The sequence below is a fragment of the Heliangelus exortis genome, chromosome 11 (genome assembly GCF_036169615.1).
Source record: "Heliangelus exortis chromosome 11, bHelExo1.hap1, whole genome shotgun sequence".
Classification (NCBI taxonomy): domain Eukaryota; kingdom Metazoa; phylum Chordata; class Aves; order Apodiformes; family Trochilidae; genus Heliangelus; species Heliangelus exortis.
Window position 1 is genome coordinate 8,906,356 of NC_092432.1, and position 27,329 is coordinate 8,933,684.

Below are 27,329 nucleotides of genomic sequence, written 5' to 3' on the forward strand. Positions count from 1 at the left end.
TCCTGTATTCTCTGATGTGGGTGCTGCCAGTATGGATAAATGCATGTCAGCAATTAAGGACCACCAGTGGGTGTACAGGCTTGTGAAGCTCACCTTCTAACCTAACTTTTCCCAGCAGAATATTATTGCTGTGATGTGGAAAGAAGCTTTGCTCTACACTTGCTGAGTTCCCTTTTCATTGAAGTGGACTGACTACTATCATTAGATTACACTAAGAGGAACTGGGCCTAACCTCATCTCTAGCTTGGATTTTGCCACTCGTTTCCAGAAAAAGTAAAATCCAGGTAGTTATTGTAATATTAACTTATCTTTGCCATAATTCACTAGTCCTCTTAAAGAGACAGCTTTCTCTGTAGAGCATCTGCTTTATTTTTAGACAAAACTGTAGCTTTTTGATGTCTAGCTCGTTATAAAAACTACTAACAAGTTAGAACCAATGCCACTGAAGTTACAGCAAAACTTAGTATTTTTCTTCATTTATAATCTTTTCTATCATACTAATATTCCAATATTATTTCCTATTAATGCTGACTAGCATCCTGCTAACTAACAGCAAGGACTTGATGTGGTAATAACAGTCACTAGAATAGCTGGAAGTGTCCTAGATGTCCTTTTGCAATACATCAGCATTGTAAAGTAAAGCAAGTTTCAGCTGCATTAGCAAAGTTAAGGTGCCATGGACTGCTATTCACCTCCTCTCCTATTTTAAGTAAACCTTTAAAAGACAAACAAACCTTCCCATCAGCATGGAAATAAAAGGCACTGCAGAATGATTCACACCAAATAGATAAATGTTTTTCAGTTGCAATCATTCCCTATTGAGTTGAAGTGGTATTATGCTGTTTTAATCTCATCAGTTCCAAAAAGCATGCACAAATGAAAAGATGTGATTTTAACTCTTTAGGAGAGGGAACTGCAGCTTGCACAGAACATCCAGCCAAAGGAACAGGATTAATTTTATGATGACTGAGCCCAAACCTATGCCTTTTTACAACTTCCACTACAATTAATTTAATTCCTCCACTTCATTCCTGAAGTGATAACCCCTCATGATAACCTTGATGTATTCCATCTATCTGCCGTTTCCACAGTATTTGGCAAGGCAGAACTCAAAACACTTACAACCCTTTACCAATTTATTCTGATTGCTGCTAGGGTTCCTACCCACCTCCACAGGGAAATTCAACTTTTACTCCTATCTGCAACACCAATTCCCCTTAAAAGGTATCAATGAAGATGCACAACAGAACATATTAACAGTCATTTTGAGCACAAATGGATGCACAGGAATACACCCTGCCTAACACTGAAACACAACCACCTCTCTGGTGAGCAGCATAAGTAATATGACAGCTTGTAGCAACATTTCATTATCATCTACGTAGCCTAGAGCAAAAATTGAAGCAATAAGAATGCACAACATTTGAACAGCATTTTTGAGGAAAACATTTCTTTTGTGACATAGAAACCTTATTGACTGCAAATATCTAGAACTTTGATAGTACTGTACTAAAAGGTGGTAAATTTATCAAAAAGTACTTCAGAACTTTTGATGAGAACTGAGACTTGTTTTTTTAATAGCTACAGTGAGCTACCCACATGCTCATGACTTGTTCCTGCTCACAGTACCTGTACACGTCTGGAAAGTTTTCTTCTGATAAGCACCAGACATCTTTTCTGTGAACATTTTTCGTGTGTACAACAGGAAGCTTCAGTCCTGCAAAATATATATACACTGATGAGATTGTAGTCTGAGAAGGTGCAGCCATCATGATACTACTTTGTCACATACAGTTTCTGTTTGGCCTGAATGAATCTTTCTTTCTGTGGACTCAGGTCTGTAGTAAAAACATTTTGTGTGTGGTCTTGAATTTTTTTCTTTCATTTTGTTCTTTAATATTCCTGGGGGGGTGAGCTCTGATGCTCCTGTTTATGTAAAATTGCCTCTAATTTTAAAAAAAGGGCTTATTTTGCTGTATTATTGTTAATAATACAAAGGTGTTTTTCTAACATTATTTAAAGTTCAGTTTTTCATTGGGTTTGGGATCTATGGGAAGTCTTTCCTCAGTGAAGAGAGAGAAACAAACAAAATCTTTCCTTTCCCAGTGGTGCTCATTACTGATGCAGACTCTCTATCAAATTGCCACTACCCTATGGCAGAAGACACACAAATCAAAACTTTTCCTATACTGGAAATTTAACAATTTATCAAGCAGAATTTACAATTATAAAGCTGAGAACAGAGAATAGGTATGACAAAAACAGAAATATCCTGGCAGCTTGAATTTCTAAAATATAATTTAAAAGCACTGTCTGCAAATATTGTTCATATATTCTGCCAGATTATCTGAATTCATTTCTACCATGATAGGTGCCTTCTGCTTGGAAAAAATAGGTATTAAACATAAGTAATTATCTAATCTATTTTTTTAAATGGGAAAACTAGACAGAATTAACTGCAGTTATAAAGTTTCAGATTAAAGAGCTTAATATTTAATGCTGTAACTAAAAATATGTATGTGTAAAGTTAGCTAAATAGATCAGATTTCATAGTAGTCAATTGTTCGCTAGTAAATATGCTCCACCTCCCTACTAGGAAGCAGCAGATGAATTCTTGCAATTCTCTTTGAAATTCTGATCCAAGTCCTTGTGAAGCCAGTGGAAAGATTTATAGTAAGACAGCTTATTAGGACTTCATTTTGTCTCACTGAGATAATAGCTTATTTCATCTTGTTATTTCAGGGCTTCCAATCTGAACTCTACAGTCTGTAAAGAGCTGTGGTTTTTCTTGAATCTGAGGTAGCATATAAAAGAGAGCACCTCTGGATAGCCACAGATATTTGTTAGTAGTCCCTGGCAAGATTCCAACTCTATTAGTTCTAAGAATACACTTCCAATAAATGTTGGTTTAACAAATCATACTGACCATAAACCATGTCCTTAGGTCACACCAATAATGAAGGAGAGGCTCTTTCAACAGACAACTCTTGCTCTTGCAGGTGTGCTGTCACAAGGCTGGGAAAGTCTTTATTTTTGGGGGGTTTCCATGGTAATGTTGGCAATCCTAAATGGAAACAAAAATACTTAAAAGGCGTTGTTAAAAAAAAAGCAAGATTCAAATGTGACTGAAGTTTGTATTTTTCTAAGAGTAGGAAAGAAAAAAAGTTGTAGTACATGGTTTTAAAAAATCTAAATTCAATCCAAAGACAAATTCAGGCGCATTTTTACAAATTGTTGTGGGTTTGGCATCATAAAAAGCAGTTTAAGGAAAGCCTTTTAAGAATCGGCAAACACAAAGTGATTGTTTTGATGTTTTGATGTTTTGTTTTCTGAAACAGACAGCTGGTTTCTACAACTTGAATTTCTATACAATCAAAATAATCTTTGGAAGGATGAAAATGGTTGCTGCCAAAAATACATAACACAAAAATCCAAGCAGGTTTCGTTTATTTTAGAAATAGCCTTCAAGCATTTAGAATGCTTAAAATGAAACTTACACCGCCATCTTAAGAAGACTGCAACTATGAAGAGAGATTTTTAATTTTGCTTTTTTTTTCTTTCTTTCTTTTTTTCTTTTTTTTCCCTTGAAAATGAAATCTTGTAAGAAGTTGCACCTACTTTGCAGCAGGACAGTTGCTGGAGTGGTGCCCCCTGCCATGCCCTGCCAGCAACAGAGAGGCCCCTTCAGTGCAGCCATCATTCCATCATTCAGGAAAGAGGGTCTAAGGGGCCTATGGAGCTAGAACCAGGCACAGGACACTGGCCACTTTTGTGCAGTCTTTTCAAGAGCAAGAGACAAAGTGACTGAGACAACAACGCTACTGTGAGGGCAGTCCTGGCACTTGTTAGCCAAGCCCATGAAGGTGGCACAGATCCCCAGAGAGCTTAGGAAAAGACAAAAGGAAGCCACCTCCTTTCTGCTCTAAAAATAGGCTGGGAAGGAGGCCTGAGGTAGCAAAGTGTCATGTGTGCCTTTCCCTTTTCTTCTTTTTTCTTCAAATATACGACAAGCAGTCAGATGGCCCAATGCTCCAGCAGTTTCAGGGACCTGCTGGCAGTACTATTTATACACTGGAGTTGAAAAATAGCACTCGAAAGTGCATTCTATAAGGTCCTGGTTGACAAAAAACAACTCTGCATCTGTGAAAACTTCCAAAAATTGCTTTCCTCAGGGTAGAAGCCGGATATAAATTTGTTGAATCAGGTTCTTAATTAGGTAGGACACAAAGGGCTTTCTCCCCCTGCCATACTTCCTGCCCAACTACAGAGACCCCCCCCTTTTCTGCTAACCCTGCTAGAATTTGACATGGGATTTTTTTTTGTTGTTGTTATTTATTTCCACAAGGACACTGTAGCAATCAGCAGCTGATCCCCTTTCTTCCTCCCTCCCTCCTTTTCATTTCAGATTTTTTTTCAGGGTGAATTTCTTCCCGCTTGCTTGGGCTGGTCTTTTCATTAAAATAAATTCTTCAAATGACCCCCAATCATTTGCCCTTCCTGTCCATTCTTGGTTATGCCAAAACTGTTAGTTCACAACAGGAAACCAATAGCTTTTGCTATCAGGAGACATTTCCTTCACAGCACAAAACCTCTGAATAATAATTTCAAGCAAGGCTTCACCCATTTCCTGTGAAAGGAGGGAAGTTTGCCTATCCCAGTCCCTCAGAGCTCTTTGTTTCCATCCCTTCATGACATAGTGCTTTCTGCATAGGGAAGATGGATCATTTTCCAGTTTGATATCCTGTGTAAAGTTTTGATAATCCTCTTCAGCAGTGAAACCTGCAACATTTACAAATGATAAAAAGTTGTGTGCTCACTTACCCTTGTGGTGCCTCTTCCAAAAAAATCAACTGAACTTTTAATTTCAACTTTTAGTTGAAAAAACATGAAAGCTCAAGACAGACAGGCTTATTAAATGTTTTACTTGCAGGCTATTTAGCACTAGAGCTCTGACTACTGCATATTCTAGCAGCAGAAGTAGGAGCCCACCTGGTATCAGCTCTTGCTCAGCACCATGATGTCCATCGTGGCCCTGGATCTTGCAGGAATATTGCACAGATAAACTCAGGCACTGACACAGCACATCAATTAAGCACCTGGTAAAATTCATCCATAGAGAGGAAAAAATTCACTTAAGCAAATACTGAAGAGTGACTGGCTTTTAAAAATTATATTAAATCCTAAATGTAATGGCAACGCTGAATTGTTAAAAAGGGAAGTAGCAAGCAGCACACTTTAACTTGTCAGTGCTGGAACATTTCGGATCCTTAATTTTAGGCAAAAAAATGTATTAAGCTATCCTTTATCCAAACAATGTAGTCTTGGAAATTGCTACATATGATTTACTTTTTTCCATTGAACCCTACTGTGGTGTTTCTTAACATATTTTTGTTAAATTATGCAACCTGGTGCACACATCAGGAGATGTGTTTTATTTCATTTTCTACAGGGTCCTGTTTAGAAACTCCGTAAGGAAGGGCTGGTGAATATTTTTTTTCATCAAATTTTGTAGGAAGCAAAAAGCTGAAAAGGAGAACTCATCAAAGAGTTTGAGGATCTTAAAAATAGCTCTTGTCACAATTGTTAGTACAGTACAGTCTTAATTACATCATTTGGTGTCATACAAAACCCATAATAAATCTCTCTATTATTCTGAAGACAATAAAATTTTTATTACATTTGTGTTCTCTGAGAGTTTCTAATTTGAAATGTTTGAGCCAACATGAAATATGACATTTCTCATTCTAATTCACTTGTTCCAGTCAAGAGGCCCAGCACAGTAAATCTGCCATTTTCCCTCCTTTCACAGGCACTGCATGCATTTCCTACTGTCTGCCTCCTCAGCTGGGATGCCACAGGTAGCAGGCTCTAGTCATATTTGCATTAGCTAAATAAACCATTTTACACCTCTCCTCTAGGACCTGTGTTCAATAATAGTAGCTCTGTGTTTCAACATCTCTTGCTGGACATACAGGAATGTGGTTTTCTTGCTGAAGATCAGCAGGACCTGGACGTTTTTTATCTACCAGAAGTGCATTTGTCAGTTATGGACCCAAAGAAGAGACAGTCTCTGAACTAGTCATATTTCACTATTTTTAAACCAACTGCAGTCCTCACTTTTCCCCATCAGTGACTGTATGATGTGACACAATTTCAGTCTCTTTATATTAGTTTCAGAGGAACTGTAGAAATTAATTTTGCCTTACTTGAATTGAGGTTGAAGAGAATATTCCCCTTCAGTGTCTTTCACAGATCAGAAAACTATTTCTGAAGAAAAAAAGTCTTTAAAATATCATCCTGTCCTTTTTGTAATAGCTCAACCTTAAACTAGGACACCTTGTTCAGAAGCTCCTTTGAAGATAATACCCCAAGGCTATTGTTGCATCTTGCTTTTCCTTCCTTTTCCCTTTCTTGATTTTGAAAGGGGGATTTTGAACCCCCTTTCATTTGGGCATTTGAGTATGACTAACTTAAATTTAATTGCCTAATAAGACCCCAAACAATTGTTCATTCCATGATTTGTTAGGCCAATCCCAGAAACCCTTACTGTGTTCTCGGCATCTATCTCCAAACAGAATGCCAGGTGAACGGGAGGATGTTTTGAGAAAAGCAGTGCCAACAACTGATGCCCAAAGAAATCAGTCACTGTAAAACCAGACATGCTGAGTATGTCTAGTTGTGCCTAATGGCAAGTAAAGCTAACGAGTGTGTTATTATATTGGCTATTAGACAAATACAAATGCCAAGGTAAAAACATGCATGCTTAAGAAAAAAAAATCAGACCAATCACCAGAGGAAGCTTCCTGTCAATCCCATGTTTTAATGTCACAGAAAGATCTATGGCAACTGTGGGAACACAATGTCTTTTTCAGCTCATAACACTGCATTTGTAAAGCACTCTGAAAAGGTCTGTGGATAACACCACCAACTGGCAAGAAGTTATATGTAAGTCCCCTTCTTCCTATTATTAGCTTGTATAATACTATATGCAGTATTATACAGCGTTATTCAGTAAACGTCACCACAGATCCTATGAGAATGGGAGTTCGTGCAGAGTATTTACACAGATGACAGAACCTTATCCATCTGTTTAAGCAGGTGAGTAAATCATGTTTAAACCTCATTTTCCACTTGGTGAGCTGAGGCACAGAGAAATTAGGGAACTTGATGAAGGCCACATAGGAATGAATGAGAAAGAAGAGGTTAATATAGCACATGCTGTTACCCATTACAGAGGCAGTAACTGCATGTCCCAGCTTCTGTGACAGATCACCCAGTGCTAGTATGGTTCTAGACTTTCCTCTATCATACATATCAAAGTCAGCAGAGAAGTCCAGTGTCCTTACTGCAGCAGCAGTGATGCTCTCATACATGGCTGGAGGGGAAGGGAAGGGAGGTGGTACAGAACAGCCCTAACAGACCAGACAATGCCAGTAGCTGGGAACAATCAAATATCCCTACTAAATTCAGAAGCACAAAAGGAGCTGTTAGCTGACATTTTTAACACTGGAATTTTCAGGCAAGTAAAAGCATAATTTTATCAGAACAGTGATATAAACATTGTATCATATATAACTCTTGGCTTAAAGTCCTGTTAACCAACAGAGCAGTCTTGGAAACTAGATACTTTTATAATCTATGCCCCTTAAATAAGTTAAATCTTTCTAACACCTTTCATGCCAACAATTCTGCACAGTGCTCAGGCTTTCATGTTTGACATTTTATTTCCACTATTGAATTGTCTTTTCCTTGGTCTGCTCATTCACAGCACATACTGGCCAACCTACAAAAATGTAATTTAAATGTTTTAAACTAGACTAATATATTTTGACTGTGTCCTTGCTGACACAGAGGACTGTAATGCAGCCAGCTGTTCATCATTAGTATGTTAAATAAAGTAGGACTCCCTTGTGATATTCTATACACTAACAAATGATGTAATGAAATTCTGGCCATGTGAAAATTCTATCATTATACCACCCAGCATCCCCATGAGCAGTCAGAGGCCAAGTCACTTGCCTGAAAAGCCCCATTAACACATCCTCCTTACACCTCAGATCTGTAATTGCTTTAACCTGCCATGCTGCTCATTTTCTGTGCCCTGCATGCTCTGGTAGTACAAGTGCACTTTTCTCTGTATGGGTGAATACCTACAAGACAAAGATTGAAGACTTTGTTCCCTTAGGATGACAAATACCTGTACACATGGATGTGCAGAGCTGATGACAAGAAATACAGTCTGCAAGAGACAAGTGGGACTGCTCAGGTAGGCAAAGATAAAGAGGGAGAAGAAGCCATGCACAGAGAGAATGAAAGGTGTAGACTCCAAAAGAACTTGGTGACACCAATTTAACAAGTCTCTGCCCTCTCCTTTCCCTTACCTCCACCTGTGTAGCAGTTGTATCATGTCAGTGATTCAGTCTCTAACACAAGCCCACACAAAATTGTAGGATCACAGCTAAGGAAAACAGAAATGCAGAGTGGGAGTGAGACCAAATGTGAACTTTTTAAGTCTACATCAACACTGAAACCAGCTTCTTGTAGAGCTGCGCCTGAAAGTGAAAGGAGCATGGAGAGGAATGAAGGAAAAAAGGTGGGTGAGCTTTACCTTAGACACTAACTACTAACAGAGATTTTAACTTGGACTCTGGTGGCTCTAGGTCATTTCTCTGACTCATTCACATGCACCTGGGTGGCAAGAAGTACAACACAAATGGACTGGGGGAAACTGGGAGCAATGAATGGCCTGTGTGCTACCACTGTGCTTGAGGAAGCAGGAAAGGAGATAAGAATGAGCCCTGGTTTTACCGGGGGAATTTTGAGGCAAGAGAAACCAAATAAAAAATAGCAAACTAAATTTCAACATTTAGAATTTTCATATAGGTGCCCTGCTCTTCAAAGGAAAATTTACATGTGCAGGGTACTTTCCAACCAGTCACATGCTGCATGGGAGAACTGGTTGTGGAACTGAGTCACTTAAATAAATCAATTTGCTGTGGAAATAGGGCACTGCAATTAAACCCTAGCTGAATTCAGTGGAAAATGTACCACAAAATAGGCCTCCTGTGAATTTGTACTTCTACTGGTTTGAAACGTTTGTCTCTTGCCCTTTTTAGAGCCTGTACAACACACTGCTGTCAGAGAGCAGGTGCTGTCTGGAAAGTGTTAGGTCAGAAAGCAGAAAGTTTTGGGCTAGTGGGGTACCTGGGAAGAAAAGGCCTGAGAACAGCCATTCCCTGTAAATGCTGGGGTTTCCAGGGCAATCCTGCAGGATGCTGGGCTCTTTGGGCTTTCAGAATAGGACCTCTAGAGCAAGAACATGAGCACTGCACCATACCTGACTAAGACATTGGCCTCTTCTTTTTCAGAAACGGAATTACTGGGAGATCCCCAACTCTTCCACTACATGACCATAGTTCAGCCCTGCTAAAACAGTGAGGGCTGATTCCTCTGTAGGGAAGGATATGAATTTGTCTCCTGTTGAAATGAAAGGCAACAATTAGCTGAAGTATTCACAGGAAATTGTAAGAATGCATAAGGACAGCAAAGCTGTGTCACACAAGGCAGAACTGTTTGAGAATTACCTCCATATGCCTGAGCAAGGCAGGAGGGCTGAGGAGCCCAGAGCATGGCCACACAGATATAGCAGCACATGATAGGAAGTTTTATGCAAATCACCCCTGAAACAGCTGTATGGCTTCTGGCTCTGGAGAAAGTCTGCTTGGAGCTGAAACAGGTATCTCTACTACACAATGCAGACATACCCCCAAGAGCCACTGTAAACAGGTTAAAGCTGCCTGGATGCAACTCAGAGAGTTGAGATGATGTTTCTTTTCATGACTCAAGTAAGAGAGGCAGAAACACTGTCTGCAAACCCCAGTCCTATGGAGGCTTTGCCCAATGAAGGCTTTCAGAAGAGACATAAACTCTCATATGAGCTCGAGACTTGTTATACAGCAGTTTTGTCTAGATTTTCATCTGTTCTCTTCTAGAGGATTCACTGTAAAAATCAGGGGCTTTCACTAGCAAGGACAGGGAAGAGGAAGGACACCATATGGCACTTCCTAAGTGTGTTCATAACACATGCATTTTATACATTTACATTTCTTGAACATGGTTTGAGCTCAGGATAGCCTTGAACCTTGGAAACTAAATACAGCCCTGCTAGTGCAGCTGCCACAGGTGGGAGAGCCAGATAACACAGGAAGAGCTCAATCTACAGAGTCTTAAGAAAAAAAAAAAAAAAAACCCAAAATATGTGTTGTTAGAGTTACCCTTCTTTCTACATTGACAACGTTTTCTGTTGGAAATCTCAGTGAAGTATGTTCACCACCACGTATCATTAACATGAATGCAAAAATCTTGGGTTTATTGCCCAGATAGTGTACAGGATACTGACACCTTCAGGACAGAGACTGCTGACCCACACGCCCTTGCTTCCAGCTGAGCAACAGCCTTGAGGGGGACTACAGAGCAGAAAAGCCATTATAGAGCTCTGCTCCTACTCCATGATTTGCCTGGAGAAAAAAAATAGGTATTCCCTTCCTGTACCCTGGATGGTGCCAGCTGTGAGCAGTGCCAAAGCTGCCCAACTCCCACAGAGCTGTGTCTACACCGGAGCTCCCAGGAGAGCTGCTGACCCAGTTGCAGCACCTGGGGGGATACTGTCCTAAAATTCCCATCAGCAGACAGGACTGTGAAGCTGCAGGCTCTGATCCAGGGTCTGAGCCTTCATGAAACAGTTTTAGTTCTGCCAGATAATCAGCACTGTAAATGAATTGGCAAGAACCATTTTGCGTGAACGATCAATAAAACAATTCTTGATTCTTAACATGGCCTCTAAGATTGTCTGGACATATATTTTATGTTCTATATAATCTTGATTTTATTTTTTAATTCACTTAATTTTTAAACAAACAGAACTGCCCTTCACACACCCCCTAGTAGATGGATAACATTTTATGAAATATTTTGGCAGAAGACAAAATCATTGTGTTTATTGGCAAAATCATAATGAATTAAAGTAAAAGGGAACAAACTAAAGCTATTAAAAGAGGTCAAATCCAGCCATTTCTCTAGAGCAAGGTTTAGCTTTGAAGTAATTTTTCAAAAGAGGTTTTACATTTACAGAATCTAATGAGGTTAATTTGAAGCTGAATGACTTAATCATTGGTTTGATACCCTTAAGACTGCAAATGTATTGCTTCCCTCAGTGTGGTAATGTTATTTATCATCTTTCTTCTGTTACCCTTGAAAAAGAACCTTTTCAGTTTTAGACTTCCACTTTCATGAAAACTTTTGCTGCTCCACTATTTTATCACTGGAAAAAACATCACTAGAAGGATCACAGCAGTCTGGGTTGGAAATGGTGGAAAAGTAGGGTGCTTCCTGCTACCTTTTCAGGATTGCTGTGCTTAGGCTAGGAGTCTTTCCAGAGAAGTGAGCATGAATTCTACCTCATCTAAATTTTTGGAGTTTTGTTGGTATTTTGTGGTGTGGTGTGGTGTTTTTTGTTATTTTTTTTTTCTGTGGCCTTTCTGGCATCATCTGTTAAACAACTCCCAGGAAGTGATGAGTTGAACTATTTCCAAACTTTGCACGTTCGGGCCTGTGACTTTGAAGGACATAAAAATTCTGCAAGGCAGAAAAGGTAAAAATAATGGCTTGCCCTAGGCCACAGAGTTGCATCAAGCTCCCTTGTAAGATTTGCTCAGTGGCAGACTTGAGTGGTACTCACAGTTTCAATAGATTTTCTAACTTAAAGAAGTTAACACCCAAATCTCTCCTCCATTTAGCATTATACAGCCAAAGCCCTCTGGCAAAGCTTAAAAAGAGAGAGGGGCAGCATCCCTAACACAGATGTTTACTATTCAATTAATTAGCTCTGGCTTGGTGTTAATCACATGCACATTCAACTCAGAGGACAGAAACAGGAGGACAAAATAACAGAAAAAGATTCACCACAAAAAATAATAAATACATTTCAGTAGTATTGAGAGGAGGGAAAAAGAAAAAGGAAAAAAAAAAAAGGAAAATTCCAATCCAAAAGCTGTTTGCTCGGCCCACAACTCAAAAGTGTCAAAAGCACTCTGCAATATTGCTGCTTTTCCTCTTTCCACTGAAAACCAACACATACATGAGGCATTACCACTGAGCAAGTCCTGTGAAAGAATTCTCCTCAGGTTTCCCACAGCACAGTGAATGTCCCTTATCCCAAGGCTTCACTGCTACACAACTTTTCCCTTTTCCCAGTCCCATTTCAGCCCAACTCCCAGGGCCCTCTGGAACCAGCCAAAGCCCTCTTCAACCCATCACTTTTTAGAGACCTGGAGGGACACACGTGCCCACACAGAGGATCTGCTTTACTGTCAGGTGTTTTGTGCTCTGAACCAGGGTTTTGAGCTGCTGCTTCATAAACTGTGAGAAAATTAGTCGTGTAATGCAATGGCTATCTCCACCCTAGAGCCTGTGGCTTTCCAAAACCACAAACTGACTGCATTGCAGCCAAGTTCTCTACTTTTAAATATATATTTATACATATAAGAATATATTTGTAAATTTATATGTGTAGGACAGTATATTCATACATCTTAAACGGATAATGAATTAACCTACTGGTTACAACTTACACACAGAAGATGTTGGTGTAGGTTAGTTTGGGTGCAGGCTACAAAACTCCGAGAACTTTGGTGAGAGGAAAAGCATCAAAAAAGATCCCTGTGACACTTAGGGAACTCTGCCTAACCAACAACCTTTGCAGATTGGCTTGAAACACCAGCTGTGAGCTGTACAAAGGAAATGACAACAGGATATAAAGGACTAGGGAATATTCAATATTTACTAAACAAAGATCTTAGTTTGAGCATGTGTTCAGTCATACCATAAGAATTTGACAGAAACAGTTCCCTGCACCCGGACAGTTTGGAGAGTCACTGCTGTCATTTTGCAGTGCACATGCAATAAATCACCTTGCACTAATGTACTTGCAACAGCCAATTTTTTCTCCCCCTCTTAAATTATGACTTCAATCTAGAAAATCTCTACCAAGCCAAAAAGGCATTGATAAATACAGGGACAAAACCCCTGAAACCCTGAATGGGCCAGGATCATTTTGAGAAGTTCATTTCACACCCTAAGTGATCAGAGGAGCTCTCCTCAGAAGAAGCATTTCCAAGCTCAGACCTGAACCCACATTAAAATTGCACCAACTTGGTGGAAGGGATTTTACAACTTCATCTGACTTCTGGGGTGACTAGAGAGCAGTTCAGAACATTTTTAATACCACCAGATGAGAGTTGTTCCTTTAACACAATATGTTATGTCCCCTCCTTGGGAACTGAATAAAAGGGCTATTGTAAAACATAGTTATTTATGAACTGTGTTATGGTCTTTGCCAGATGACAGTGTGCAAGGGGCCCCAAGTCTAATCAGGCTGTACAGAGCTTAGACACTGAGTTAAGATTGCCACCTTTTAGCAGCCTTTAGTCTGGAGAGGCAACAGAGGAAAAAGGCCAGAGACTATTATCCCATTGTTGGAGATGGCCAAAAGCAATTAAAATACTTGCCCAGTCTCAGAGAGTGAAAACTGTGGTAAAACAGGGAACTAATCTCAGATCTCCTGAGGCCCATAGTTGCTCCCCTGGTGTGCTGCAACTCACAGCTAACTCATGGTTGAGTAATGATATTTTAGGTTTACTTATCAGAGATTACCCATATCCTCTCCCCTTTGATTAAGTTTCTAGGATCATTTAAGTGGTTTTGCAGATATAGTTCCAGTTCTGAACAGATATGTTTGAAAACACCTTTGACTTTCTAGCTGTAAATTCAGGGGAACTGTGATATCTTTGAAGTTAGTCCTTGACAAGGATGAGAGCTACAGCCTTTAACAATTTGCTAATACCTCCAAAGTAGACTCCACTAGAAGGGGGAACCCCAGTGGTCCCACATTTATGATGGACTTGCTTGTGCTTGCAGATTTTCTGCTCTCATTTTACCAGGATCGTCTTTCATCACTACATTTCCTGAACTTTCCTATCACTGATGTACTTTTTTGGCTCAGATATGTAGTTCTTTTCTCAGGTGCCGCTCGTGCAGCAGTTTGAACAAACTGATAAACAAAATGGATCAGTGTAAGAAAAGATTCACTTGATTCCTAGCTGCTGGTATGGGTGCCAGATTAAAGACAACCACAGACAAAAAAATGGTGGTAAGTCAAGCTTTTTGCTTCTTTTGACGGTCTTTGAAAAGCAACTTGTTTTCTTGATTTCATAATTCCACTAATAACAAACTCTGAAACAGCTCTCTTCTTGTTCAAGCCTGCGTCCTAAGATAGCAATATGCTCTAGAGGTTTTCTACCCCTGCACTTACCATTCAGTTCAGAATGACAAAAAGTTCTCTGAGAAGAAGAAACAGAAACAAAAGTTGTAGTATTTAGTTTTCCTGTAAGTTTCTTAGTGTTGCTTATCTCTGGAAATGGGATTTTCCAGCTTTGATTAGAAGATAAGACAAACGTGGAAGTAGTCTTATTTGTGCCATTAGCAGCATTATTAATTTTCTAAAGCTGACAGCCCAAGATTAAGTGAGAATTTAGTGTGAGAGGCTTTTTATATTTTTTCATACCTGTGCAAGGTGCAGAAAGCAACAGAAATAGCTAAATAGTATCTGGCTAGCAACCTCCACAAAGATATTTACTTCAGATGTGCTTGATGTTGCTGTACAAAGAGCCCAATTATTATTTGGTAGTTAACTTTCTCTTCTGTCATCTCATTTTTCCTTGTAACTCTGAAAATGAAAGAGTTTTGCTCAATCCCACCAGCTTGTTCCAGTGTCAGGGGAGACTACATGTAGTATCAAACAACAGAGAAACACATCAGCAAAAATAAATGAAATGGCTTTTTGGTGTAAGCTTGTTAAGAAATGAGATGAAATGTTTTTTCCATGTGCTGAATGAGCCTAGACAAAATCTGTCAAGATACTAGCCTCACTACAACCTGCTTGTATCATTTTTGGAGAAGTGAAGTCTGTCTTATGGCACTCAGCCATGCTGTACATCCTGCAAAATACTCCCTTTTTGTCAGAATAATTCTTCATAACTAGATAAGACAAAGTAGAAGTTATTTGGTAGAGTCTTCTAGAATAGTAAAGCACATTAGCTGTGATTTTATACAGCATTAATATTTTTTTATTAGGTTCTAACTCCTCTTGAATCAGAAATAAATGAATAAAACTCAATAAAAAGAGAATTAAAAAAATCAAGTGTGTGTTCCAGATGACCTCATATGTTGGAAAGTAAATTCTGAGTGATTGTGGGTTACTGCAAATCTGTTCTGGGTGGAAATATATGTGATTTTTTTTCCAGGGCTATGTTTTCTAACGGGGCTATGTCGCCCTATGTTCTACTAAGCTGATTTCAAGTAAATTCATACTATTTACAAAGTTTCAGTTCGCAGAAACAAAACCAACAACCAAACAAAACCAACAAGACCAACTCCCTTCAAAACAACTACAAACCACAAAAAAACCAAACCAAACCAGAAACAAGTAACAAAAGCTTCATATTATTCTATGGGGGTTTATCCATGTGTAAAATGTGCATTTTTCTGTCTCTGACCTACCCACATTCCTGTGAATTTCATTTACTATCAAACCACTGTCAAATGGGAGAGATGGCATTTTCTGTAAATATCAGCCTCTAAGTCTTATTTTAAACACTGAAAATATCACAGTGTGCAGATTAACTACAGCAAATTGAGCATGAAGAAGAAGCTTTCAAGATAAGCTTCATGCGAAGAGCCTTAAAGTGTCCTTGGGGGGAAAAAAGGCAGTCTAAAGAAAGGAATCTTTTCTGTTTGTTTGCTTTTCTAAAAATGTGGACGACAGTTCTTGAGCCTTCATTCACAACTTCTCAAACATTAAGTACATTAATGCCCATAAAACTGCTTATTCCATGGCTGCATTCCAAGTACAGGCAAGATATTTTATTCATTGTAATGACTGCAAGCACCACCCATTCTCACTCTATCTTTCAGGCCACAATCACTGGTGTCAGATGTGTTTTTACTAACAAAACTGTGGAACTGGTAAGCAGAGAACTTTCCCACCCTTCCCTTCTCCCAAGCATCCGACAAGCCAGGGTTTCAGAGTGGCCACACCCTGCTTGTTATTGTTGAATTCAAGTATTAAAGGTGGGTTCTTCTATATTTTCCCTAGCCTTTCACCTTTATTTAAATTTAAAGCACATTCAAGGGACATCTGTGTTACTGGCAACAACATCACATGAAGGAGTTTTCTATAAATAACATCACTATTAAATAAACAGCTGGAGCACTTACTAGCATGATGAAGTCAGTATTGTGTTATTAATTCCTGGTAGATCTGACTGTGAGTGAGGCAAAGTGTACCTTTATTTTCATTTTGAAACATTATGTTTAGGGTGCAAATAAAACAGAAAAGCAAGATTCAGAAGATGTCTTACCAAAAGCACTAAATTTTCTAGCTGCCACTGGCTAATGACTAACATACAAATTCAAATAGTGGCCCCTGCATTTTTGCACTTCTGTTTTTTAAAGGTAATTTTTGAAAGTGCAGTTTCTAGTCTCTTTTATCTTTGTGTTTTCCAGTTTTAAAATGGGGTTAATAAGATTTAACTAGTTCACAAAAATGTTTTGATGGCTAAAACATCTCATGTGACTTAATTAAATTAGGTTTCTGGATGAGGTGAACCTATGGGCCAGCCACTTATAATAATGCCATGTTCCTAAGTGGAAGCGATATTTGTATTATTTTTCATGACTGATTGACTGTGCTCTTAGGTATCTTTCATTGAGATGCAGCATTAAAATACTGAATGCTGAAATCAATAAGGTTGGAGGAACACAATTGCCAAGTAAAACAAAACAGAATTAAATGTAAATTTCCACTGAAGGGCTCTCATGTGTTAGTATATGAGCCTTGAGAGAGCAGTATAGGCAGGTTAGGTCTAACACAGACTTGTTTTCTTTGGCAAGTAAACAGCTAATAATTTTTTAACTTGGCTCTTGTTTCAGATATCACATTCTATATGACTGCCTTTTTGTTCCCCTCTTTTAAGACTTTTGAATTTCTTTAATATACAAGGTCTTTTAATTCAGTATCTGTTTTTTGCTTAGAATAAGAAGGCAATCTACTCTGCAGTATATTAAAGGGAAGCCAAATATTTTTGGTGACAACTCAACACCTAAGGGTTCAAATCCACCCTACACTGATGTTGGTTACCCTATCCTGTCCCTGAAGACACACAGATTTTTGATTACAGTGCAATGGTGACTTGCATAATAAATCAGTCACTACATTAAACCAGCAGTAATGACACAGACAGAAGTGTAACTTGTGGCACTCAGCCATCAGTTAGGGGCCTGTGGGGAGCTGCAGTAACCCAGGGAGGGTGGAGTAGTCACCATCTCTTCCAGATCAACTTTACAGGGTTGAGGACACTGAAGTTTTCACTCTCTGTTTGAAGTTACTCTCTGTTGAGTTGACTGACTGTCAACTTGCTAACAGGCATAACTGCACAAACTGATTTAGAGGCACTCAGCAAAATGACAGTGCAGGAGCAAACTTTCATGATTTACCTCGGGCTGAGAGTACAAGTTCTGGCTGTGCTCATCCTCCAAGGTGCTGGAACGCTGTGAGCAGCTTCTTGTCCTTTCCCTCTTCCTGAGCTGTATGTTTTCCAGCATGATGGTCTTCTGAGGTGCTTCACTGGGATAAGTTTCCAGTGCCAGCTAGGAAAAGAAGGTGCCAAGCATTTTACAATTTGCCTTTCAAGTGCCAATGACCTTTTGATTCTTTTTAGCCCCTGTTTTGCTGACTACCAGCACCTCTACAGTTTCAGGCAGGAGGCAGGAGGCAGCCCACTGTCCTAACAGCACTGCTCATTTGGGCCTTCAGTTTTCAAGACCCACAGTATTATTTTCCAAATTTCATTTCTAATATCCACCCACTAGCCAAAAATCAATACATCCACACAAAAAAACCCATACATTTGTATACGACCTTTACCACTACATCCAGGTTCCATGTGGTATTCCAGTGGCTGGTCTGGATTCACCTAATAGCTTCACACCTAACACACCTGTAAAAAACAGTAACAGGGCTGTAACCAAGCATGGCATATAAGCAGATGGATTAATTCAGACAAAGCCCTGTAAGTGCCTAAACTGTAGCATTTTAGCACCGTATTTGGTTTACAGCTCTGTGCCTGTTCTAAAGGCAGATGCTGGAAAACCTCAGGTACATCCCATATCAATATGCTAACACTACTGGGCTGTTGCATCACAGGTCAAGACATGTCACAACATTTTTTGAGATGTCATTAAGTTGTAAGGTTTTAGTCAATCGTATCACATGGGAAGGAATATGAATATGCAGAACACTTAAAAAAAAATCAGCATTGCAGTTTTAGGAGAAATCCACTAAGTTGTATTCTTTGTAAGCAGGGAACTGTCATGATTTACACAGTAGAAAACCAAGGTATTTAAGCATTATAAGAAGAGTTCAAACTTCTCAAACTATGTTTAGTGTGCATAAAATGTGCTACAGTTCATAGACCTGCTTCTTCCATCAGTTAAAGTACTGCTTTCAAATAATGCCTCCCTTTTCTTAGTTTTAATAACCCTGGGTTTCTGCTAACTGAACTTCCATTGAAATGGAGCAGCCACTAAAAGTAGACTGGACAGATACTTATTTGCATTCAAATTTTCATTTTCCCTCTTTGCTTCTTTACACACAGGCTTCCCTTGATTCAGTTTTTATTTCACTCTTACTTGGCTCTGTGTTTTTATTGACTTTTTTTTCTTTTTTGCTGTCTCTCTGAAACACAATGAAAACATACTGCATTAAAGCAGACTTGGAAATAGCATAACAAGATTGCTCATCCCAAATATAACCACATTCCTTTTTCTACAGTTATCTGACACCTCCTCCTTTCTTAAAAAAAAAAAAAAAAAAAAAAAAAAAAGGCATTATTTAAAAGAAAGCAAAAAGCATACAGACAAAAATAGAGTTGCTGTCACTGTGGCCCAGCAGCTTTATTTGAAATTGTAATGCCTGTCAGCTTCACTGCAGAATTAACTTTCTATGTATGACAGAATTTTCACTTTCATGTTTGTTGGCTTAATCATAGACCCACAAACACACACAGATCTATTAGGAGCTACTTGTTAACTGAATATAGCTGCTGCTGAAGTTTCATGCCAACAAAAATTATTGCTTAAAAATTAAACTGACAAGCTCAGAGTCTTCACACAGTCTTAACACAAAATAGAGATGCTTTCAACAAGCTCTTCAGACCAAGTGCATCTTGGATAGGTAGGAATTACATTTTCAATGCATTGTTCAGGCAGTTGACTGCACAAATGCATTGCTAAAGCACTGTATTAGAAAGAACATTTTGATTGATAGCAGTTTGAGTGTTTATAACTTCAAGTATTGAAAAACAGTTCCTGTGGAACAAGAACAATATATTACATTCTACGTCGATTCCTATTTCTTGCTTAAAGATAACAAAGTCAGATTAACGTTTGGCTACTGTCCTTTTATAATGATTAGAAATTCAAGTGAAGTTGCCCAACCTCTTACAGATCTGCTTCCACACAGGAAAGACAGATGCTGCAAAAGGAATCAAGTGACTGCTCTTGACAGGGCAGTCAAGTTGAAATACCAGAACAAAATGCAACAGAACTTTGGCTTCAACAGCAGTCTCAGATCCTGGTAGCTGCAATTACACTTAGCATCAGAATAAAAGTAAACCAATGACAATATTATGCTCAGAGCAAATTTACTTAACCTACTTATACCAATTCTGCATTTAACACTCAGTGGTCTAGTAGACAGCTTTTCATTAACCATTTATATTTGACACCACTGCTGAAGATTCTCAGATAACATTTACCACCAGTACATGAAGGACATTTACTTTATGGCTCACTACAACTTGGAAAACAGCAGACTGACTTTGCTGCTCTTACACAGCTATTTCTGCAGCCTAACCTTTGGACAAACCCCCAAAATTTCACAGCAGTGAATCCCAATATACTTACAATCAAGTACGAGCTCATCTTGGAATTACTGAAAAACATTCTTTCAAATAAAGGCACACAGAGCACAGCTAATGTTTGTCAGTCTATCAAAAACAACCCAAGAAGAATTCTCTGAAGAGTGACAAAACATTACAAATAGTTGGAATACTGAAAACCAGCAACATTTGGTTTCATTCTATCTTTTGCTTCTACACAAGAAAAGGCAAAACCACACAACTACAGTGGCAAAGCCTGTTCTTTCTCCCATCTAAATCCAACCCTGGCAGAAGATGAATGGGGGTTTTGGACTGTGTTAAAGAGGTGAGGAGGGAGGAAGTGAAATTACCCACTCTGGCTCATTCACTGAACTTGCTATAGGAGTGGACAAGCACCACTTTTTCTTAAACAAGGTGATCTCCTCAAAAAACTTGGCAACTAGTAGCTAATATTCAAGCAGCCAAATTAAACACCTGTATGCCAGACAAAACCAGCTGTCTGTGTGTCTGCCACCCATCCACTCCCTATACCTCCTAGATGTGTGTTGAGATCTTTTGGTAAATACACAGTAAAAGGCTGGTTTTTTGTTGGTTTTTTTTTTTCCTGTTCTTGAATCTTGAATCTTAGGACCTCAATATTTCAAAGCACCCACTGATCAACTAAAATGATACTACTACCTTTATTACCACTAGCAATGGACATGGATTTCATTTTTAATTGGCTGCTACAGAGACACAAGTAACACTCACACTAAAGGAGTTACCATTAAATCGCTGTAGCCATCCTCACCCATAGACATACAAACACTGTGCTGCTCAAACTTTTAGCTAAAGAATTAGAAATTTAGGGTAAGATCATGTTTTCTAAAAGGTAATCTTTCAAAGGATACAGAAAGGGATTCTATTAAGGGCTTAACAGAAATCTCTTTTGGCTGTGTCCAGCGTTAAGTCAAACAGTCCCTCCTGAAATGAAAATAAAATATGTTAGCTACTACCAAAGTATATATATATATTTCTGAAAGGGTTGTATGGCTGCTGGACTTCAGGAAGGAAAAGGAATAATTACTGAAGCTACCTTTCATTTTGTCTATAGAAGCAGCTATACAATTACACATACTCTTGTTACTAACAATATAAGAGGATGAATCTGTACCCAGGGAAGAAATGCCACCCCATGTTCCCTTCTCAGCACAGAGCTTTTCAAATCCATCTTTTTCCAACTAATAACAAGAGAGAGCTGTTTTTAGTGTTCATATTTGTGTACCAGCAGCTGCAGAGAACACCCAGCCAAGTCCTACAGAAACAAACCTTGTCAGAAGTCTCCATTATCAGGCCTGAATGTGGGCCATCGTTTATTCTAAAAACACAATAGCATTTATTTTCCCCTCATTGCCAAAGGACCCACTTTGTCCTTAGTTCCCAGGTCAGTTTCTTCACCTGTTTTGGGAAGTATGTCAATATCTGTATGGATTAAATTGGTTCTTTTAGAAAGACTTTTTATAACAATTTCCATTTCTTTCATCTCTCATTCTGCTCTTTGCTCTTTGGAGGAGAAGGGGTTAAATTTTTACAAAAAGAGCACTGACCAATTTTTGTCCTAAGAGAAATGACAATGCAATGTTTTAAATGTTTTTAACAGTTTTGCTCTATATTTGCTGAGTGCAGGAAAGCTTTTCTCACCACAAAATCTCCATTCGTTGTTTTTTTTCTAATAGACAATCTATTTTCAAACTGGTAAATCTTCACTAGTGATCCACAGGATCTGCCTAACCAGGAAAGCTAATACAAAGCAGCAGGACACTTTTGGCATTGTGTACATTCCCTTTATATGATCTCACTTCTACTGCTGACTGGAGGGGAAGTGCATTTATATGATTTACTTTTCTAAAATATATAGGGCAGCTACAGAAACTATTTGAAAATTGTTAATTTCATTATATTTTGGCATGTTTTCTGGTGCAAAAATACATTACAGGAGCTAAGGAAGAATGACATGCTCACTCTTTTCTCAGCATGGAAATGTTAGCTATAAAGCTTGTAGCTATCCATGAACTGCAATTTAAATACCTTTAATTTTAAATAAGCTGTTGCCAAGAAGAATTTGGAAGTGCATTGTCCTACTACTTAATTCCTCAGTACCTTTGTAAGTGTGTACATTTAATTTGATTGCAGTGTAAGCTCTGTTAAGATGGTGTTTTTCTTTGGATGGCATAGTCTGGAATATTAGGTATACTACTAGGAATTAGAGTCAACTCCTCTACTGATATGGATTAACATGTATTTCAGCCTTTCTGACAGGTTCTCCAAATAAAGTATGGGCTGCGGGGAAGTAATGCTTAACCTTTTTCCTGAAGGAAGAGTTTATACAATATTTTGAAGTCTTACAAGTATTATTTCATCACTGCATCTCCTTAGCAGAGAATAGGATGCATGTCCCATGGATGTGCACCCTTTTCAGAACTGTTAAGAGAAACTGGATTTTTCTAGAGTGAGAGAAAGAGAAGGAAGGACATCACAATTGCTGGTAAATCTTGTCTCCATAGAATCACACCAAACTTAAACAACAGTTCACTGAGCTGAGTCTTGGTCAGAAAACTACAGACAAGACTGAGGTTCTTATCCACAGAGATGTTTTTTTGGTGTCTTTATTTTGTTTGCTCTTTTTCTGGGGGAGAGGAAGGGCTGTTATCATGTTAAAGCTTGGATATTATGAAAGCTGGTGCTTCATTTTCAGTGAGTTGCACTGGCTTCTATTACTTTCTCCAAGATTGCCCTGCTAAGAAGGGTCACCTCAGGTCCTGGAAGGGATGATGCTGAATGCCTATTTACAACCAACCATGCTCAGAAAATGCTGCATTAGTTTTGTGTTCAATCTGACTCTAAATCCTGATGGTTCAGCAGCTGCACCACACATACACAGGGAAGGACAGCAGCTATTCCAATGTGAGCAGCCCCTCTCACACTGAAATCTGTGTGGGATTTCATATTCCTTTTATGGGTATCTAACCCTGTATATGCAATCCTTTCTTCCATTTATTGTTGTTATTTTTAGTTATAAATATACAATGGGGTTAAAACATATGAATAAATTTTATACGAAATTATTTATGTTAGTAGCATAGAACTGCACCACTTGTCTAACTGCAGAATGATTCCATTAAATGTGAACTAGCAGAACTCTAAGAGCAAGGCACTTTTGAGAAGCTCTGTTATCTTGAACTACATCCAAAGCAGTGGACAATATACAAGTTATTTTCAATTTCGACTCAAAAACTATACTCTCAAATTCAGATCCAGTGGCACGATTATAACCTCTTCTCATACATCATCAAAAAAGTGGGATGGAATGGTTCCAAGTAGGAAGATACATCTCAAATTTGTTTCTATTTTTAAGTAACATTAGTCCTGTTTGGTGCTGTCAGAGTGACAAGAACTCAGAATAACCACATCAAAGTGAGAGGTAAATCCTCTTCACTTACTTGTGTTAGAGAATGCAAAGAATTTCACATGCTGCAAATGGTTCCATTTCCCTTGATTATTTTCTCTGTGTCTTTGGTGGGTGTTTGTTTTGCATCCATAGTGATGAGATATAGTTGCTGGCTGCAGTCAAAATAATTCCAGTTATCTAGTAGCATCCTTTTTTATTCAGAAAATCCAGACTTTGTATGATTTACATCCAAAGAGTTTAAGTTTGGAGACTATATTCTCAAAATAGCTCTTAAATTACTTTTATAAATCAGGTTAATAGTTTACTTTTTTTGATACATTCCCACAAATAATCAAAATAGCTCCTCACGCTGACACATAACTGCTTAGATTCAAAATTTATTATTCTTGAAAAAAAAACCAAAATAGATGATCTAATATAAATAGTAAATATGTATACTCTTCAGAGTAACATTTTATAACATGTATGCAACAAATCACTTTTCCCATTACTTCTCTTGGTGTAAAAAACTGTCAGAATGTCATTTGAAAAACTGCTGACAATACCAACTTGATTTTGGAACTATATAGGAATTAAACACTCTCTGGGAGATCACAGGTACCTGAATACAGACACCAGTGGTGTATTCAAAACCATGTGTGTACATGCATATATATGCACATTTGCTTGGTGACTTTACTGACCTTGGATGTGGGCAATGATTCAGACAGATCTCCACTGCTTGCAGATTTGTGCAGCAGAGTTTAAGCCCCTGTGAAAAGATTGGAGGCTCTGATTACAATTTTAGTTGGAGTTAAGGGTGATAGTGGGTAACAAACTCTTCAGCTGCTGGAGTCAAAATCCAACAATGACCGAATCAGAGCCCTCGCTACAGTGAGGAAAGTAAAGGAATGGAAAGGAAAGTAAAAACTGAATTTCATGGGAGTTTGCTCTGCTACAGCAGACTGGGTGGCTTCTCAGGACAGAAACATTGTGCAGTGAGCCACTGGCCTGACAGCCTCTAGCTGTAGGACATGCAGAGAGCTGGAAGCAGGAATCTCTACAGTCATGCCAGCATAAATTGGCAGAGCTTGGGATTCCAAACACGTCCTCACATGAGCAGCCCTTATTTTCAGAGCTGGAATAGCCCCATTGAGTCAGTGTGTCCAAAGTAATTGGATTACGAAACGAAAGTAAATTCTGTCCTCGTGTTATCTGAACATCACTTCCTATGGCTATCTGGTGCTTTCAATTCTGTTTTCAAAATGAAGAGGCCATGGCTGCAGTATAACTACACTTACAATATGATTTACCAGTTTATAATACTGGAAAGCCTGTGGATTGGAAAAAGCTGAATATACTGGAAGGAAAGGTAATAGGTACTTGATTTGGGGAACCATCAGTGGTTAATATTGTTCCAAGTAACCCTGGGAGAGTACCCAGCTACTCTGAACTCAAGAACTATCACAGAGCAAACAGTTGTTTTGTTAACACTCCCTGGCTGCCCCAGGAGCTGCTCTAAGCCACTACTGGAAATAGCGAAGGACTAAAGGTTCAATTTTTTTTGTCAAATTATAAAATGAGGTTGGTTATTGGAAGGAAACTAAGGCATAACCTTGCTCACACAAACAGGGATCAGCAAAATCCTTTCTGTCTCTGGCACACAATTTGAATCCAATCTGAGAAAAGAGATGGCTTTAGGGTCTTCAGCCTGTTCCCTGATTGACAGATTTCCAACATATTCACTTTCCAGCATAAAGATTCACATTGTCACAACAACTGTAAGGAACCCTTTGTGCAGGACTGAGTATAACAATACAGCATTGTAGGCACAATTTGTTTCCCTTTCATTAATGAAGATATATAGGACATTAAGTACCAGTGAGATGGCATTTGCTGTTCCCAGTTTGAGCAGCAGTTGGGATAGCTGTCAGAGCATTTGAGGTCCTCCAGGATGGGTGTTGCTAGTGGGTGTTATTGTTTAAAAATAAAAATAGTTTCTAAACAAAATGTTGTAGAAGGATAAAAGTTCAGTTAAAGCTGGATAGCGGCCAGCACGGCTTTCATGAAGTAATTGCTAATTGTGTAAGCCCTGCCCAATGCTCTGTTTACCAAGGATGTTTTGCCCATTTTAGCTGAGGTGGGGCTCATTTCCTTAACAGACACAGACCAGAGCTGCAGTCTGCTCTGTATCCTGCTCAACAGAGCATGCTCAGATCCTCAGGCATTCTCAAAAAGTAAAAGTAACACCCCCCCCCTCCCCTTCTGACAAAGATAGATAAAAGGATTAGGATGTCCCTTACTTACAATATTTACCTTCTCTTACTTGTGTATTTCAGAAACATCCAAGGTCAAGTGCAATTCAGTGCTTGCCCCAGTTAATACTTCCTGTCAGACTCAGTTTAAAGCAGCATTCCCAGTATTCCATTTTGAGCATCAGTGCATGTGAGCAGTACAAGAAACTGAATGCATGGTCCCTGCCTTGAGTTTGTTCAGGAACTCTTGATCACAATTAATAACAGTACAGCAACTCATGTGGTGTGCTGATCCTAGCAAGCCTCAGTCCCAGCTGCAATCAGAAGAAAGCTACAATTTATTACAAAAATTTGCAGTGGTATACAAGTTCTACAGTGGATATTAGTGCATTCATGTAAGACATTTACCTCCCATAAGAGCCACTAGTTAGAAAACCACAGTGTATAAAACACTGCTTTTTTTTAATGATCTCTTCTTCATTATAAAATTAACCCAAGACTGACTCAAATAAAAAAGTCTTTTAAATAACCTAAAACGTAAAGCATGTGGTATCTGATTGAAGGAATCATTCCAGCATGCACAGAATTCTCTGCCAAGAATTTAGAAACAACAGCTACAATACTTCTACAAATCAGTGCCAGGTCAGAGGATTATAATTATAATTTTGCTATGATTGTTCTTCTCATGTCACATTACATTGGTAATTTCAGTGACAGTTGTGGTTAGGGCACCTACTTCTGCTTTGCTATCTTGTAAACACCACAGCCTTAGAAAATTTTCAGATGCTAGGAGGTATTTCTATAACCCCATGCTAAACCAGAACACTTGAACTGATATTCTGAGCCCCTCAGGCAGAACTGGGTGGGCACTGCCTGGTGCATAGGGAGCTGTGTGGCTGCATCATTCATAGTGGCACTGGGGTTAATTATGGCTGCCACAGCAGTCTTAAGGCTGGACTCCTCAGCCTTTGCCAGGCTACATCTTCAACGTAGAAAACCTTGCATGACTCTGTTTGTTTAACAGAAGTATGAGCCACATACCTCACCATTAAAAACAAGAAAAAAAAAAAAAAAAAAAAAAAAAAGGATTGAGTACATCAGTCTTTCACTTGTAACAATGACACTGCACTTGAGAAGGCAACAGATACCAAATAAAGCAATACCTTGCACCCTGTCCCAAATCTGAGTCATAGCCCTAGGGACTTCACAGCCTCTGAATAGTATTTCCTTTGCCTGTTGTCTTTAGCTTATTAGCACACCCATCTGACTGAAGGAGACTGCTACTGGCTGTACCACTTCGAACAGTAAGACAGGGTGGGTCCTAGCGGGAAGGATGTGTGAAATGCCATGGAACAGAAACTCTGCAGCAAGAACTCCAAGGAATATTGCTCCCCGGGGCTTAGATGCACTGAACTGCATACCAGTGCTTGAGAATGTGGTGCACCTGCTGAGAAGAAGGGACAGCAAACTGGGAAAAATTTGTGGAAAAGCAGAAAAAAAATCCTACCTTCCAGGAGAAGTTGCTTTCTGTAGAATTGATGTTCAAAGCCTTCCACAAACTCCTGTCAAACTCTGTTGACAAAAAGTGGCATG

At 38.9% G+C, this 27,329-nt stretch overlaps 2 long non-coding RNA genes across 2 annotated transcripts; both read right to left on the minus strand.

The window, feature by feature from the left end:
• Nucleotides 1-1,496: 1,496 nt before the first annotated feature.
• Nucleotides 1,497-18,078, minus strand: LOC139800851 (uncharacterized). Its single transcript, XR_011727967.1, has 7 exons — nt 18,041-18,078; nt 17,611-17,763; nt 9,338-9,477; nt 8,382-8,458; nt 4,990-5,096; nt 2,927-3,064; nt 1,497-1,717 (listed from the first exon to the last, which is right to left on the minus strand). It is a non-coding gene; the product is annotated as an uncharacterized lncRNA (long non-coding RNA).
• Nucleotides 18,079-21,775: 3,697 nt separating this feature from the next.
• Nucleotides 21,776-27,309, minus strand: LOC139801279 (uncharacterized). Its single transcript, XR_011728123.1, has 4 exons — nt 27,244-27,309; nt 24,186-24,253; nt 23,534-23,654; nt 21,776-22,537 (listed from the first exon to the last, which is right to left on the minus strand). It is a non-coding gene; the product is annotated as an uncharacterized lncRNA (long non-coding RNA).
• Nucleotides 27,310-27,329: the final 20 nt, after the last annotated feature.